The sequence below is a fragment of the Apis cerana genome, linkage group LG15 (assembly GCF_029169275.1).
Source record: "Apis cerana isolate GH-2021 linkage group LG15, AcerK_1.0, whole genome shotgun sequence".
NCBI lineage: Eukaryota > Metazoa > Arthropoda > Insecta > Hymenoptera > Apidae > Apis > Apis cerana.
In genome coordinates, this window is record NC_083866.1 from 8056002 (window position 1) to 8074893 (window position 18892).

Genomic DNA, 18892 nt, shown 5'->3' on the forward strand with positions numbered 1-18892 from the left:
CCTGCTTCGCCATCACAATCTTTATAATCGTCCTTCCATTTACAAAGAAGAAAAAAAAAGACACTCGAATATTCCGTACCACGAAATAAACATTTTCTTTTCTCTCTTTCCTTTTCTTGCTATTTCTTTTCTTTCCATCTCTCTTTTTATTGTCATTTTTTTTATATTTAGGTATGGTATTTTTGCAGGAAGAAAGGAAGCGAGAAAGGAAGAGAAGATTTTAGAGAGAACAAGGACGGGGCGTAGAGAGAGAGAGAGTTTCTCGGCGAAACACGGATCGTCTCTCCAACTTCGTAATTACATCACACAGCAGCTCGAAACACGGAGAAGGACGATAAGAGGTAGCGCGAACTTGGACAATTATGTTTGATAAGTGTGCGTGAACGATACGTGCCTATTCCGATATCTCTTCCCTTTCTTCCTTCTGTCGATCGAACGACAATCTTCGAATCATATTCCGAAAACAGAGAAAATTGTATTACGTATTACGACGCGTTATTATCCTCTCCCTCTCACAATACAATACGAGCTCGATCTCCGTATATTTCAATCCATGAATAAACGAGTTGATTTAACCACACGCATCGCGTCGAATCGGAACCTTAATTAAATCGCCGTTGCGATATCGTTATAACGCTTGATCGATCTTCGCATTCGGTGTCGATGTTCCAATGAAATTCAATTCGCGTTGAAAAATACGGTAAGCTCTCGCTTACCAACCTTTCTCGATATAACGTAGAGAGATCGAACGACTACTATTAAAAACTCGTCCAATGTTTTATGCGTTTGTTTTTCCTCTCCCTCTTTCTTCTCCTTCCCGATCGAGAGAGAAGAGCACGGTCGAGGAAGAGTTATCGTAGGAACAGCGCTGTACCATTTAAATACGAGGCGAGTCGGACTCGTTGTAGCATACTCGAGGGAGTTGGGAAGATTGTTGAAGGTAAGATAGCGCCACGAGCCACGTTCCATTTCCCGGCCAAGTGCGCGCTCCTCCGTCCGCCAACGAACAATGACTTCCACCGTTTCGATGAAACTTTTTTTCTCCCAAACACGATTTTTCTTCCTTCTCTTCTTCCTCTTCTCTCTCTTTCTCTCTTTTGCACGCGCCACACCCGGTTAATCCTCGTGTACTTGAATATTCGGATAGGTTGTTGTTTCGTTTCTCGTATGGAAATACGTTTTTGTTACTCTTGCGATAAACTTTTGGGGAAAAAATTTACTCTTGTTAGTAGATTAATATATAATTCAGGGTGTTTTCTTTTCTTTATAACATTTCGATTGAATTTTTATTATATTATCGATATTGTCGATATGGTCTTATTAATAATAAATAATAATTAATAAGAATTTTTACAAAAATTGTTTAGTTTAAAAAATAAGATTAAATAATACATTAATTTAGATGATTTAATAGCTTTTCTGTAAATGAAATTTTTATTCTGAAAATGAAATTAGAATTAATGTATACAGAATATTTGATTTTGATCTCTAAATACAAATTACTTGTAAGTTACTCGTTGTATAATAAAATATTAGATAAGAATAATTTCAAGACATAATCTGAAATAATTACTGATATAATAATTTTTTTACATTAATGTAGATAATATATAAAGATTATATGAAAGATATATATTAGTCTTATTATTTATAAGATTTTCAAGTGGATATTTGTTGTTAATTCATATTCCAAACAATGATCCTCGAATTAATAATTAAATACCTTTTTTATTTTGGGGAATTTTTATTTTCAAATTCAATTGAAATTTTTGTCGGTTCAAGATCGAATAATCTTTACGTTTAATACTCACATATATCATTAAAGAATATTCAAATTCACATTCTCACCTTTAATAATAATTTTAATTATTAATAATAATAATAATAATAATAATTTTAATAATAATTTTTGAACAGATTTTGAAAAATAATATCAATACCCAGCTATCTTTTTACCAAACATAAATACCAAAACATTTCCAAATCCAATCCTATTCCCCCTCGATCAATTCGACGCTCGACATTGAAGCTTCATCAGCAGAAAATTACTAAAAATCGAAGGACAAATAGAGAATCTTGCCTTTGATACATCGGATCGAACTATTTGGTTGGATTTATCGGGTTATCGTTGACCAGGGGAAAGCTTGGAAAGACGCGGGTGTCACAAATATCGTTCGATCCGCCGTTAAGCCGTGTTTGCGCGGGATGCAAAAGGGATGGGGGAAGGTGAGTTGTTCGTGAATAGGAAGCACTCGATTCCGGTGGAACTGCACATTGGTTCGGGTGTAAGCTGATTGGCAGACGATGTGGGTCCTTGACGATTCACCGAGCAATCGGCTTACGTTCGCAAAGAAACTTTCCCCGCTCCCTCCGCCCCGGATCAGAATGTCGATACTTCGTCGAACGTCTCGAGTATCTTTAAAACCGGTCCACCTCTATCTATCTAGCTTGTTGCAAGGAGTAATTGGTACGGCTTCGTTCCCTCGTAAATAATCGTGGTAAGAATGGATGGGAAATATTTCAGGGAAATATAACGGGGAAGGTTTCGACGAGGGAAGAAATTTTTTGTCCTCTTAAAATGGCTCTCCGATCCCTGTTCTATAAATATGTAATAAATATATAAATTTCGATAAGGAAATTTTCAACAAAATTCTCGTTTCTTAAATAACAGTTGATTAATTATTTAATGAATTTCTAAATATTATATATTCGAGAAAGGTATGCACAAAGATTTTAACTGTAATCAATCGATGTTTATATAAATGGTTCAGGAAATATACAAGATTACTTTTTATAAAGATTAAAAGAAAAAAATTGTTCCTCTTAATCGAACGCTTGCCAAATTTACAAACACTCGTAAATAACGCGTGAAACAATTTATAGGATAGAGCCTTTGTTAAAATCTGGCTCGCTAGCAACTCGAGCGTTTTATTGAAATATTTCTCATTTCGTATCCGAGGAAAAAAGAAGAGGGAGAAGTTCAAAGCGGGGCAAAGTATTTTAATAAATCCGAACTTTGCGAATACTTTGATCGACATATCGTGTTCCAAATAATTTTTAAATAGATACAAAAAAAAAAGCAAAGAAAAAATACGTATATTGCAAAACTAATAAGCTTGGACTAGCTGTAAAAAAAAAAATAATAATAATACAGATCGTAAAATAAAGATCAATGTCAACCGTACGAACGATACAATGAAAAAGGACTTTTTATCGAGGAAATGAAATTTTAATACTGCCAATAAAGTAACGAGGTTCAACGACTTTACGTTACATAGAACACATACATTCGCGATACGAAATTTTATATCTTAATTAGAGATAAATGAGAGAAATTATTTGTTGGAGCGGAACTACTTCCATTCGATTATCAAAACTGGAGCATAAGGAGATAAGAAATATCCATTCTCTCTACTCTTATCAGAAATAAAACGAAATAATTCATTTCGCATTCGCGGAATCAAAACAAATGGATATTCAACTCTCTGTTTATAAACGCTACGCTGTTACTTGCGTTTCTTGCACACTTGTTACGCTTGTAACGTTTTTTAACAATTGTTGCGCAATGCAAATCTAATTAGAAAACTAGCGAAAGTAGGAAGAAAATATGCAATTACAACGTTCCATAAAAAAAAAAAACATCACACGCGAATAAATTTTCACACTTCCTGTTCTCCCACTTTATCCATCAATTTTTCGAAAAGTAAAATGAAATGATCCTTGTGCGCTTGCGCGTGCGCATGCGCAACGATCGAGGTTTCCACTCGTTATCTATCCACGTGTCGCTTTCGAGCTCGATACACGTATGGATATAATTTCGCGTATTGTCCCCTCGAAGTATATAAATAAACGTATGTATTCGCGTGATTTCGATGCTCGTTACGGTCACGTTCGCAATTTATATACGAACGAGGCAGAGTTTCAAAGAAGAGAGTAGACTCGAGGCACGATCGCGACACGGTCACATCGGAAATTTCTCACGACATTTCGTCACGGTGTCGTGCAACTAACTCCTTAACGACCGTGACTGAAGCGCGAAGTCGGTTTTCGACTCGTTTCGAGCGTAATGCGCATTTACGTCGTCTGCGTGTTCTAACGTTTTTATCTAGAAAAACGGTAACATTTTTGACATTTTTCGATTACGGTGCACATTCTTGGTCGAAGCAAGAGTCACGGAATAGTTAAACGGAAATGCAATGAGAAAAATTAGGAAGATGAGTAGGTTATTCTAATATTGTCATTAATTTAACATTTATTCGACCGTTCGAGCGATGCATCGCGCGTGCACGCGAACAAACTCGTAAAGTTGCCGCAGCGCACGAAGCCTTCAAAGCGCGTTTAAATAAAAGAAATTAAGAGTCGTAATTGTATACAACTCGCGTAATTAAAATTTCAAAGAAAAGATAGCGGAGAAACAAAGAAAGATGTTATAATTATGGTGGTATGGTAGTCAAATTTTAATTTCGGAATACTTTGTAACAAAGAGGCCCAGATAAAATGAAATAAAATAGAGTAAAATATAGGAAGATACATCCTTCGAAAATACCACGTAAGTGTCTCGCTAAATAGAATTTAAAGCACGAAACGATGTTCTTATTGTACTATAAAAATTATATAACTACTTTCCGCATTGAAGAATCGAGAATTATTTCTGGACAACGAACTTTCGACGAGAGGGAGAGAGAGAAAGAAAACTATTTTCAGGGACTGGTGTCGTGATAATAATTCATCGTGTTGTCGCAACCGTTGGACGGTGTCGTAACGGTAATTTAACCGGAAAAGGAAGCGCGAGAAACAGTGGAGATTCGAGATTAAACGGTGGTTCAGAGGTTCCTCCCTGCTTTGTCAACCGTTTTAATTCATAATTAAAACGGACGAGTTGATTAATAGAGATTAGATTTTTTCCCCTTTATTTTTTTCTTCTTCTTCTTATATTTTGCCTCGATGCTCGACAATTGTTCGTTCCCCAACATTTTATTCCTCTTCCATTTTCACGGAAATTCTTTTTTCCTGGAGGAACCGTGGCTTTCCAATTCTTCCTTTTCTTTTTTCCAACGATGCCCAATTGGAAGAAGATCCTCGATTCTTTCTCCCTTCTCTTCTTTCTTCTCCTCCATCGCGTGTATGCTCGAATATAAACACGGCACAAGGTCAACGCGGCAATTTTCGTATTTTTCGTAAATAGATCGCGATAAGAAATGGACGCGAAGAAAAGAGAGGGGAGAACGACTCTGTTCTTGGAAAGCACGGTAGAGGACTTGATGGTAGACTCCTTTCTCACTGGAAGAAGCCTGCCTCACAACTGTGTCCAGATATTTAACATAATTTCGTGTTTTATAAGCGACACTCCTTGGCTCGAAAGATATTCGAAAAAAGGCGAGAAAGAAGGGAAATTCGGGAACACTTGGTCAAGCATCGTCCATCTTGTTCCGCGATATCAAAACTTGCTTCATTTTAATGCACATTATAAATTTTCACGATCGCTCCTCAAAGTTTTTCCACCGACTTTTCACGGGATCACCTCGTCGTCCCTCGACCAAGGAATAAACCTCCCTCCAAGGAAAAAAATTTACGAACGAGAAGAGAAACGTTTAACAAATGGAAATGAAATTTTTTCCTTCTTTTTTTTCTTTTTTTCTTTTATTCGAAATAAGAAATCGTTTCGAAAGAAACACGAAAAATACATCGTAAAGTTTTTAAACGAATTCGTGTTGGATTTTTCTTTTGGCAATTTTTTTTAATTTCTACCATTGCAACGAGATGCAAATCCAAGGATGTAAAGTTTTTTTTCTTTTTCTTTTCTATTTTGGAGATGAAAGAATCGTGTAAAAATATAGAAAAAGAGAGAGAGAAATATTCAGTGCATATGAAAAGAAAAAAAGAAGATTTTTATCGAGATTTTTATTTTGTATTATTTCGAGAAAATATTATGTCGAAAGATATTCGTAGATGGAAAGATTGTATTATTATTTTTATAAAATTTCAGATGTTTCTTTTTCGCGCAAACCTCTGAGCATTTTATATTATCATACAATGATAATCAAAGAGATTGGATATGACGAAACTTACTAATTGTAAGCAAGAAAAGGAATGGCAACACCGTTCTTTCTTCGAGACCTTGTACCCATGAATCTTCCTAGATCTTTGCATACAATTGTATACAAATTGTCGATCAAGATACATGGCGAGATTTTCATATCGGATTGCAAACGATTCTCCACATCCTTTTCGTAATTAATTTCGAGAATAGAAGAATAGAACTCGTGTCAGAAATTCTATTCCATTCAAAAAGTTCGGAATGCAATCATTTTGATGCCGCACAAATCGAATCAATTCCTAACATTTTCCTCTTCTCCAGAAAAAATATATTACTTTAACATCTTCCACTATAAAGTATGATTCTCTTATAACAATTACAAAAAAAAAATCTCCACATTTTCTTCTCCATTTTCCTCAACAAATTTCACCCAAGATTACTTCTCGAGATTAATCGAAAGTCGCGCCAAATTTCGAGACCCGCGATTTGAACGCATTGCATTCTGACCGTTAAAACCGATAAGATAAGACGAGAACCGTTCGAGAACGATAACGACTTTTCAACGATCGCAATCGAGCGTAATTAGAAAGCGATGACTCGGGGCACCCATTGTATTCAAAGCGATCCAAACCGCGCGCTCAAATTGGAAAAACGGACGACTTTAAAGGAGGAGGGACATCAACGAACAACGAAACGAAAACGTCGAAGAACGTGAGTGAAAGAGAGAGTGGAGAAAAAGGCGCGCGATAACTTACTAAACTGTTAAATTAAAAATTGAACGGGACCAGTTTTCGAATTCTAATTTTCAAGTAGACAATTTTTGAATAACAGAAGTTATTTTGAATAATATTGATTTAATAGATTGAATTCAATAGTTTTTCATTTCTCGCGAACAAATAGTAGAATAGAATTTTTCCTTTCTTCTCGAGAAAATCAAGTTTGAAAAAGTTTCTTAAGCAGATAAATTATCGATGGATAAGGAATTTCATTTTTTTGCTTATATCGATTCGATATTCGATCAATTCTACTTAAAAAGTTTTGTTCCGTACTTTTTTTTTTCTTATTTCTTCACAACGAATCATCTTCTAAATTTCTTCACTTCGAATTCTGTATATCGAGATTGTATTATTGCATGATCGAAGAGGATATGAGAAAATTCGTACGACTGAACACGTAAGATCTATATAACAAGATAGATAGTCGCACTCGAGACACACGTAAAATAGAAATTCTTAAATAAACACGAAAATAACATCTTTTTATTCAGATATATATCGCAAATTTTCAAAATTATGGTTTCATTTCCTCTCTCTCTCCTTCTCTTTTTCTGTAATTACGAGTTTTCCACAACGAGAGTCTATAAAAAAAAAATACTTTCACCACTACCAAGGGGAAAAAGTTCGGAACGGTTCAATTATTCATACGAATGATTCGCATTCCTTTTTTTTCTCTCTTCTCCTCTTCTTCGTTACGTACACGCGCGTAATATTTCCAGTTAACTTCGCGAGCTTCTCGATACGACAGATCCCTACCTCCCTTCCTCACCGAATATCGAAGTTTTAATTAGAAACGTGGCCCTCATACATCTCGCTATTATACGGTCTCGAGGATTTTTTTCTTATCCTCGAAACAATCCAATCGATAACAACTCGCTTCGCTTCCTGCTACGTCGATTTTAATCCAACTTCGAGAATCAAACAACGACAGGCAAGACAAACGCATCTTACAATACACCGACAATTTTCACAACGATGATACGAAATTCCAAACGCTCGTGATTCTTTGGATCTCCCTTTCCCTCTCGCGTTATTTTAAATAGAACAAGAGGAGAAAGAGGAAGAGGAGGAGGAAACGATTATTTGTTCTCGACTTTTCTCCGGGACCAGTCCCCTCTCCCTCCCCACGTCTTTCCACGTTTCTCCAACGTTAATTGGGAAATACTCCCGCCATCCTCTACGAGTAATTAGGGATTTCCCTGAGAAACTACGGAATATCCCTTAATTAAGCCATAACAACTGGGGGAGGGGGGTGGAACGATTCGAAGCGGTCTCTCGCCAATCTTCCGCGGTTCGATAAACTACGCGTTTCTCCCATTTTTCTCCTCCGCCATCCGTTTCTTCATCCGCTTCTCGACTCGTCGTTCGCCTCCATCGCGCACTTGTTATCCACTTGTTCTTTCACAACCACCACCCACTATCCTCGCTCATTTCTTCTCCTTTGTTCTTTTGCTCATCGTCGTTTAACACCCGGTTTCGTCCCATTACAACGTCCGGACGATGAACGACGTCACGGTTGCCGGTAATGGGTCTTGTTCTTTGGTCACGTTGAAAGAAGAGCAAAAAAGAAACGCGGCCGCCATATTTCCGACTTCTTGACGAGTGGTGCCCTCTCGTATCGAAGCGTACGAGACGCAAGGTTAAGATCTCAATTCGCGATTCGGGCGAAGTTCGGATCGTTCAATCATCGAAGGAAAAGTCCACGATCGTTTCTTTCAATTGAAATTATTCTATAAACGAAAAACAGAAAGAGCATACAAGATATATATAAATATTTTAATTTCGCTTTGAAATTGTACCGTCTTTGGTACATTGGTCTTTTGGAAATTGTAACTCGTAACTCCGAACAGGTTAAAAGATACATTTTTGAACGAGTTAAAAATCTTGTTCAACCCATACGTTGAGAAATCGCCAGAGTTTCGCAAACTTTCCATCTGAATCTGTAAGAGAGGCCAGACTCTTGCTCGCAATCCATCGAATACAACGTCTCTGTAACGCTGGGGAATATTAACTCCAACTGCCACGATTCTCTCTCTATACGAGAATTTCACATTCCCCTTCCTTCTCTTTCCCCTCTCCCCAAGACAAGACAGCTTACGACTCGATTCTTCGTTCGAAAATGGCTAAACCTCGGTAAACTCGGAACGTGATCGCGCTATGAAATTCTCATAAAGCGGGGAACGGGGTTAATAATGCAAGCGTGTCGAACACGCGTTACGATTCCACTATGCTACTTCGACATTTAACTCGACGAAACGACGAATGCGTGTATGAATATATATATAGTAAGTCATTCGCTTCCTTCGATCGATCATCCAGAACTTTCTTCCTGTTCGAACGTTTCTAGTTTCATTGGTATATATATATATATATATACCAGTAGTTTATTATGGGTTTGAAAGTTTAAAAGTTCGGCTATATAAATATATAACGGACAATTTCCATGATTGCGGAAGATATCATGTGACGAGTTTGCCAAAACTTTTCGCGGGAAAAATTGTATCGAAAGTTTAAGTTTATATACAGATATTTCGAGAGTACGATATATTTTGTTTCAGAGATCGTGAACGCAGGGAATCGCATAAGTAAAAGATGCTGAACGAGGGAAGAATGATTTTAGGTGGTTTTTGAAAGATCGATGATTTTTAGAATAGGAAAGTAAGAAAACGATGGTTGAAAGTATATATTGTTCCATTTTTCCCGATCCAAGAAACGGGGTAACGTGAAAATGTAATGAAAGAAAGAGTATTTTATAATTTATTAGACCAAAGATTTCGGTCGAGAAATGAATGGTAATAATAAATGATTTTTTCGTTCTTCGAGTAGGAATGACGGAGTTGATTCATTCTTAGCTCCAACATTGTGAAAGAGATCGATCATGGCTAGGTTATGATGATTTTTACGATATTTATCGTCGATTATATCCCATTGATTCACCGAGAATGACTGATTGAAGGGGAAAAACGTGCAGATGGGTTTGCAATTTATGCCAGCCACGTGGAAAAATGATGCTAATCGTACGAATTGCATTCATTTCCACAGAAATGGATCGAGATTTTTCGAGTCACTCTCGTAAATATTTCAAACGTAAAACGTGAGGAACGACAACTTTTTCCCCCCTCCCTCTTCTTCGATTTCGCGTGGTAATTTCCAACGTCTCTCTCTCTCTCTCTCTCTGACTCGCGAAACATTGCGCGACGCGTTATTATCTCCATATTTCAGAAGCGCGTTTTAATTAATCTAATTTGACAGAGCGTTCAACCGTTCGCTTTTATTACGGCAGATCTATGAAACGAAACGTCGTTTTATCTCTCTCTCTCTCTCTCTCTCCGCTTCCCCCTCCTCTCCCGTGAGATTTTTCAACACTTACGATTTAGACAGAAACGAGCACAATATGAAAATATCCTCCCATTTTTCTCTCTCCATTTTTCTCATTAACGAGAGCTTTTGATTTGTTCACGAATACACGAATTATTTATATTCAATTACGAGATCTCGAGCTCTCGTGTAATTTTTATTATCTCGCGATATTTATTATCTTCTTTTCGTTGTTTTGAAATAACATGGGACATGAACGAAAAGGAAAAAATAGCGTGTAATTCACGAGAACACGTGAATATTTGATTCGCGAGTATATTTTATCTACGAACATATCCTGGAAGGAAAATTTTCAAAAAATTCGATTCCCCCTTTTCATTCATTTCGTTCCTCCAGCCTTGAATAATTAATCGAATTAACCATCTCCTTCGATCCATCGAGAAATCAAAATTTTTCCTTGGAAATGAAAGGAAGAGATAATACAATCTCATCGCCGTGAAATCATCTTCATTCATATTTCTGATGCATCTCGCGCAGAGATCTTTCTCTCTATTAAAGCCATTATTCTACATTTAACAGTTTGATAATTTAATTAATTTTTTATAATAGGATATCTAATCCTAGTTTTTCATTAAACTTTTCAATTTCTAGAAATTTAAATTATAATTATTAATTATCAATTCTAAATTTCACTTTAAATCAAATATGCTTAATTATAATTTTTGTTTTAATATAAATTTTAGTAGAAAAAATTAATTTATAAATCAAGTTTAACCGCTATTTCTGGCACTCATATTTATCTCTACTAGAATTAATTTCCGAATTAAACTTTCATTCATTGTTTCAGAGTTATCTATTAACTTAGTTTTTTATTTTTAACAATTTTATGTTTTACATATAATTTCATTAATATAATTAATTTCAAAACTATAACACAATTTTTATTAATAAATTAAATTAAAATTCTAAATTTTAATTTTATAAACTTATTATTCATATTGTTTAATTTATAATCATTAATATTAGTATAAATTTTTATATTATTTTTTATCAATTTTATTATTTAAAGTATAATTTATTATAATATTTGATTAAATTTTTCGGCAAATTTTTCGGAGTTTAGGTAAAAAAAAAAAAAAAGCAAGATAAAAATGGCCGGCCATAAAATTTCTGAAAATTATTATTGTACCGAAATCGAAGTTCGATTCGTATTCGGAACGTTGGAACGACTCGAGGTTTGGACGGTGTCGAGATTATTCGAGATCGGGGAATTTTCATGTTATAAAATTTCTAAAAATTATATTATACCGAAATCGAGGTTCGATTCGTATGGAACGTTCGAACGACGGTGTCGAGATTACTGGAATTTTCGTATAAAAATAGGGTGTAAAGAGAGAGAGAGAAAAAGAGTAAACCGAAGGGGTATAATGGAAATTAAGAAATTTGATATATTCGAATTATCGAGGAATGTCGGGATTATCGGTTTATGGAGGATACGGAGGGCGGTCGGCTAACGATTCTCGTTAACTCTATTATTTCTCGTTAATTAATGCGTAGTGTATACACAGATTATAATTGGATTCCGATAGATTTCAAGAGGAAGACATCGTTTATCGTGCATACATATATATATATGTATATGTGTGTATTTTAATTAAATAAAATGATTCTTATTATTGAGATTATTATAGATGCGAATCATATACGTGTCATTGGCCCCTCTCCATTCAACTTGGACAATAATAATAAAATAAAGTAAAATAAGATACAAAGTTAAAAATAACGAACTAAAAGATAAGGGGCGATACGTCAGATTATTAATAAAGTTGACATCGATCAAACCTTCTATCTCTATTTATAAACGCGTGTATCTTTTAAACGTACCCTTTTAAATCTTGCGTTAAATTTAGAGACAGTTGAGCACAATCTCTCGGGACAAATGATAAAAAAAGAAAAGATTCAAAAAAGCAGCAAAAACTTCTCAAAACTCTATCGAAGAATTAACATTGCCACTTTCTATGCACACCGTGAAAAAAAAGATAAATTTTTTTTAAATTAATCCCTGCGCGAAAATTTCTCGAAAATTATCGAAGAATTCCCCGGATGAACACCTAGCCAGCGCGCGTAGTGGTCGAAGAATAAAACCAGCGAAACGCATAGCGGTGAATAACTGCGGGCGAATCGCATAATGTTCTGTTATGCAGATTTTCACGCCTAAGGGATAATCGCGATACAGAGAGGTAGAAATTGCGCCTCTACGCGCAGCTACGCGCACATCTCGCAAAAAGGAAGATAGGAAAAAAAAAGAAAAAAAGAAAGAAGCCTAGAGCAAGTTGGCAGCAGCATGCAACGAATCAACGTAATTGCGGTGGTAGGCTGGTACCGAGATTTCAACTGGACGCGATAACGAGAGGTGGAAAGGCCTCGAAACGTTTCCAGGAATTCGCCCAGTTCAATTTGTTCAAACCGCCAACAACGCTCCTCCTATTCCTCGATCGGCGTATCTTCGTGAAATAGTCACGCTTCGAAAACGCTGCATTCGCGTAATAGTATTCTCTCTGTCTCCCTCTGTCCCTCTCTTTCTCGTCTCGCGCGTCCCCTTTCCGTTATTATTTTAATTACGGTCAGCGCGCGAGAACCGAGCGCCACGGGACGACGAATGGAGGACGAGCGAAATTGGAGAAAATACCGATGAAGTTTGCTGCTAATGAGCTTGCGCTCGAAAGGTTAGTTGCAATACTTCCCTTCTGTCGTTGATTCTGGATGATTTCTGGATGGAATTACGCGCTGGTGATGATTCGTGTGTGATGTTTCGACGAGAAAAAAGTATTTGTATAGGAATAGTGGATCGGTGAGTGTATCGGAATGCGTTTGATATTTATTCGGAAAATTGAAATCGAGTTTGGAGGTTATGGCTAACGAATCGCGCTTAATGTTACGTTCGGTTGTAACTTATCGGTATATTTGGGATTTATTTTGAAAATTGAAACGAACCAGAAGTGAAGATTGGTGATAAATTAATATTATTGTTTAATATTTATTGTGCTTCGTTATAATCTTATCTAACGTTGCGTAGTAAAGTAGTATTTTGTAAGTATAGTAATCGGTGACGTGCATTTATTTTGAAAATTGAAACGAATCAAGTTTGCAATTGGAGGTTATTACTATTGAATTGCGCTTCATACTGCGTCTGATTGTAGTTTTATTTAATCCTGAGTAATAAAGTAGTATTTTATAAATTGCAATAAGTGATGTATATTTGGGATTTATTTTGAAAATTGAAAGGAGTTTGCAATTTGAACTTATTGCGCTCCATCAGTGTTTCCTTTTATCATTGATTCTATGTGATTTCTATGTTAATTCTATGATTCATTATCCGTAAAACATATTTGTTTCATATACTAAGTATTGTATATTAAGTTGCATATATATATATATATATATCAAATTTACAATGCAAATTTCTATTTTATTTTATATAGAAAGAAAAGAAAGGAATATAAACAAGCAAATAGTATACAGGATCGAGCATTCATTTCGAGGATTCTTCGTTGTCCTTTTCCAATCCAAAACCGATCTAGAATTGATACTGCTATTTATAGGCTAGCTTCGTTAAGATTTGCACTCGGCCAGCTATGAATAAACATGTGGCGGGATGATGTTCGATCCGCTCTAAAAATGACGGTGGAAACCGATTCATAACCAATTTCGCTCTATCGCGCTGATTTTAATTGCTCCGTGAAAACCGCTGGAACCAAACCGAGGAAAACAAGCGCTGTTGCATGGCGGACGGAACCAAAGGCGTGCAATCGCCATGATGAATTCCATCGATCGATAAACAAATCGAACGAATAATTTACGTTTTCGAATTTTCATTTGAAACGTTCTTTCTTCTTCATTCTCCTCTCCTTCTGGACTCTATTAAACATCGAATGAAATTACAATCCCTGTATTTCGAACATTCCAAAAATATTCCTTTTCTCGAACCGATCCTCTCCTCGTGATAACATGAACGAGTTTAATAGATCAGGTTTACGACGAGAATACAAGCTTAATTTCAACAAACATATCCGTAAATTTACAGAAGGAGGGGAGAAATTTGGTAAATATTAATTAAGCCAAATATTCGTTAAAACGAAAAAAATTTATTTAACAATTTATTCGTTCAATTTACTTTCAGCTCTGCCCGAAACAAAGTATCTATCGATGAAAGATGAGATGAAAATTTATCCAAATTTAGCACGCTTGAGTAAAATAAAATTAAAGAATTACGACAAGTTAGAATATTTTATATGAGAAAAAGAGAGAGAGAGGATAGATCAGGAGGAGGAGGAGATGAACGAAGGAAATTTGCAAGCGTGGGAAAAAGAGGAATGATAAGGACGGAAAAAGCAAAGTTCTTGGCCCGATTAAAATTGGCCAGGATCCAACCGAGACCCACCACCGAGATCTTATTTGTCCAGTTAAGTTAAAGATTTGTTACGCGTTTCTAATTACAAGCTTATCGCGTTAACGAAGTGCGAGAAACACCCTTGTAAATTCGAGGGACTTTTCCATTTTTTTTCTTTTCAAATTCCAACAGCGCATCCTTCCCTATCTCGATTTAATTTCGAACCTGACGAAAGCTCATTGCATATACATTTCGATCAGATATATTTCCTTTGTGTCCTCGAATGATAACTCTTGGATCGATGGGGCAGATTGATTTTTTTAAAAGATCAGCCTGACCTCTTTCATCTTACAAAACGTGGAATAACGTACCACGTCGAAAGATTGGATATTTTTTTTTATCTCAAATTAGTCGGTTTGAATATTATTTTTCCAAGTTTTCGTAGAAGCGAATGGAATGAAATTAGTTCGAGCGAGGATGAGTTTGATTTTTCGTTATTGGATAAGAAATTGACGATAGAGAGAAGGAAAATAAAATTAAACAATTACGAAACAACGATACGACAAATTTTCTTTCTTCGCACGCGTAAAAACAAAATATAAAAGTTTCAATTAATTCGCGCGCGAAATCATTTTAAATTAATCTAAGAAAATTCATCTCGAATTATTCGAGCGGAAAAAAGGCGTGGAGCGCGAAGGGTTTACACGAAGGATTCGACCGAGCGGCAGATAAAGACGTGTCATCGCTGTTCGATCGCTGCGTGTGCACGGAGAAAGCGCGCGCGTTTCGAAATTATGTACAGAGGCGAAGGCGCGGGGGGCTGGGAGAGGAGGAGGCGCGTTTAAGCGCGGAGCTGGGCTCTCCGCAAATTGGCAGGCATCGTGACGAGTTCACGGCTCGGCCGGCGACCTGGATCCTCGTCAAACACGAGGCGCGCGCGACGAGATTCGCGAGGTTTCCACGATATTAAACCACGAGCGAGGCGCTTGTGAGCGGATGTTTATCGGCAATCGAAACGGATTCCAGCGAAGAGATTAAAATTCCCTCGTAGTGAATTTATATCGAGTTTCGAAACCGAGTGATGATTTAATTTTCGTCGAGATCTCACTAATTTTCTTTCTTTTTTCAGGAGTGGATCCTGCAATAAGGAAAATTAAAGGAGAAAGGAAGGAAGAAATTCTAATGGGAGTTAACTCTCGTCGAGTCTTTTCAGTAGGGCGAAAGGGAAACTTGAAATCATCTTATGCAGTTCGTAACGAAGAGATAAAGATACAAGGAACCTATTCACAAATCAATATTCGCGATCTTATTATTTCGAGATAACGAAATCTAACGCGAATCACTCGATTTTTAATTTTTAGAATACTTTTTGTTATAATAACATAAAAATATAACTAAATATATGTATAAATTAACGTTTAATTAGCATAGAATAAGAATGAAAATAACATAATTATCAATGTATAAAAAAATAGAATATATTTTGCCCCGTGGCGACCGAGACTCGCCTCTCGAGCGCAAAAGCATTGAATAAGTTAAAATGCAGGAACAAATGTGCTTAACGATTAATTAGAAATGCACGACTCGGAATGAATAATTCGTGTAATTTCTAATCGGTTGATGGCATCGTGGAACGGAAGACCTCGTTTCAATTACACGTTTAGAAGAATCTCGATGAAATTTATATAAAATTAACTCTCGTATTAATAGAGTGTGTAAATCGAATGTTTAATCAACGCTTAAACTACCATTATTATCGATAATATCTTTAACAATATGCTCGATTAAAATATTTTGCAAAATCATTTCTTCCACGTATTTTTAATATATTGTTGTACAATACAAATACAAATACATTTCCCTAATAGTTCAATTATTAACCTATACTTGTTGGAATCGAAAAAAATCTCGAAGAGAATCTCGACTCTGAAAAAAAAATCACGGAGGAATCATGCGACTTTTGTATTCATGAGTGAATGAGAGATGCATGCATCCGCGTTCGAGTGAATCGAGCATGAATTTTCGATTCCTTTACTTCGAGTGAATTTGCATCGATCGGTGGTCGTGGGCATCATCCGCTTACAGAATCGATCATTTGTTTACCCGTTTAAGTGGGTAAGTAATGTACCTTAATGGCGCGTTCACAGGCGGTGGGGCATCGATTGGAATCGAACACGGTGCCCGAGTACCGACTATGGTGATAAATGCAGCTTGACGAAATTCCAAAGGAATTTTTCTCCTTTGGAATATTTATTTATTTGCCTATTTCTGCAATGCAGCTTTCCAATAAAATATTTGGAACAGATCGATTAATTCGTTATCTTTCGATGAAAATAAAAGTTTTCAACGAGATCAAGGAGAAATTAATCAATCGTGCACGATAATTTCCGAGCTTCTCTATTGGATTGTTCGGAGAATAATTCCATTTTCTCACACGAGTGTCGCTAGTCGAACGTTTTTATTCAGCCAACTTCATTCCAAACCGTGTAGTTATTATGTATTTTTAGAGTTGGTATTTCATGGTTCATTTATATAAGAAAAATTCGTTCGATTCTGCGCAGTTGCGTTTCTCGTGCGTGATAGTAAAGATGCGAAACTAAAAAAAACATTTTCGACTATATTTTATTTTATTATATCGAAAAGGTAAGATAATAGTGTTCAGAGAAGAAGAACGTTACGCGAAGTGTATGGAGAAGGTGTATTAACGGTAGTCACTGTTAAAACTAGTGTTCAAAATTTCGTTTCGACAATTTCGACGTTAAAGATGCATCGATCGAAGCAAATCGACGAATAACACGACTCGAGAAACCGCCACGAGATCGAATTCCACTGATCGCGTGAAACGACTCAGTTTCATTGTTATAAAAAAAACGAAATTATTTTCCCAACAACCCGATATTTCAATTCGCATCCAATATCGATTCTCTTCACGATGTAAAAAGTATAAATTAGAAATTACAATGGAGCGGTTTTAAACTCAAACAATAGTAGGTTAATTGCATATCCCTTTGAAAATTAATTACGTTTCATAATCGAATTCGCTAAATACATAAATAATATCAATCGACATACCCATCCTATTTGCTAAATAACAAAATCCTCATGATTTACGCTTCTTCTCTAAGATAACATTACAACATGCGATCTTTTCTGTATTTAAAAGAAAACCAAGCAAGAATCAAAGCTTATCGACGAAATGATGGGAAGCGAACGAAACTCTCGACTGATTGATCACAAAGAATTCGTGAATTCTTCTTTTCGAAAAGAAAAATGCGCGTTTCGAAAAAAAGAAGGGGGGGAGGGAAGAACGTTGAAGCCTAAAGGCGAAAACGGATTCGGGTCGACATGGCGGCTGCGCGGTCCAGCTTCGTTGCGAAGGAATTCCGCGCACACCGCGCTCGAAATTGGGACGACGCTCGTTGGAACAAGGGTAAGCGGATTCTAAGGCTATAAAAAAATCCGCGTTTCTTTTATTCAAGCCTCGATGTTAAAAGCTTGCCTTTTACGACGCCATTTTGCATCCTTTTGCACAATGTGGACGCCTCCTCCACAAGGAGGGGAGGGGTGGCTTTTGAAAAATGGTATCGCTTCGATCGTTCCGGCTGGGATTCGAGTTAATTGTCGTATAATATAAATAATATTTTCTAACTCGTTCACAAATAATCTAGAAAAAAAACTTTTAATTTAATAACTTAATTGTTTAAAGATGGTAAATTCCATAACTCGATACGATACGATACGAACGCATTTCGATCTTGTGAAGATTGCTTTCGAAGAATGCTTCGATCATAGCGAGATTCGGTAGTTGTAAATAAAATATATTTTCCATGCTGGAATTTTCAGATAAAAGAGCATTTTCGAACCGTTTCTGACTGCGCTATAGTTTCGCCACGATTCCTACACTGCAAAATTTACGATTCCAAAGAAAAAAAGGCAAGGTCTGTCCCGTATCCATCCATTTGTGGACAGCGGCCGGTCCAAAAAAACAATAATCGCCTCTCACTCACTCCGATAACGCCTTCCTTCCTTTTCCTTCCTCCTCCACTTCTTCCCCCTCCCCGATCCTGGAAAGCATGCCGGATCCTCCTTGCCCTCCCCACCCGCGCGAGACGCGGTGGTTGGCCCGCTGCCAACCATGGTGGAAAGTCACAGAGCCAGATGACCCAGCCGCCGGTGTAATATCGAGGAAGATCAAGGCGAGACCTCCCTCTCTCTTTTCTCGCCCTCGATCGAATATATTACGAGACGCGTGTCACACGGGCAGAACAGAAAAATCGTTTAACAGAACGACGGGCAGGATGGATGGAGAGATAGAGGAGGAATGGGGGGAGCCAAAGCATTCTCGCCGCTTTGAAGAGTCCCAAGGGTTGC

General features: G+C 36.7%; 1 protein-coding gene and 1 long non-coding RNA gene across 5 annotated transcripts in view; one reads left to right on the plus strand and one right to left on the minus strand.

Annotated features, from left to right (window-relative positions):
- LOC108001185 (disintegrin and metalloproteinase domain-containing protein 10) overlaps positions 1 to 18892 on the minus strand; it is a 119908-nt gene that overhangs the window by 52176 nt on the left and 48840 nt on the right. The gene's annotated exons all lie outside the window — the stretch shown is intronic.
- Positions 12189 to 16326, plus strand: LOC107997392 (uncharacterized). Of its 2 annotated transcripts, XR_003697635.2 has the most exons (4): positions 12189 to 12982; positions 13614 to 14233; positions 14312 to 14593; positions 15651 to 16326. It is a non-coding gene; the product is annotated as an uncharacterized LOC107997392 (long non-coding RNA). The 2 variants fall into 2 exon arrangements; XR_001766010.3 differs by lacking the exon at positions 13614 to 14233 and having other exon boundaries at positions 12224 to 12982.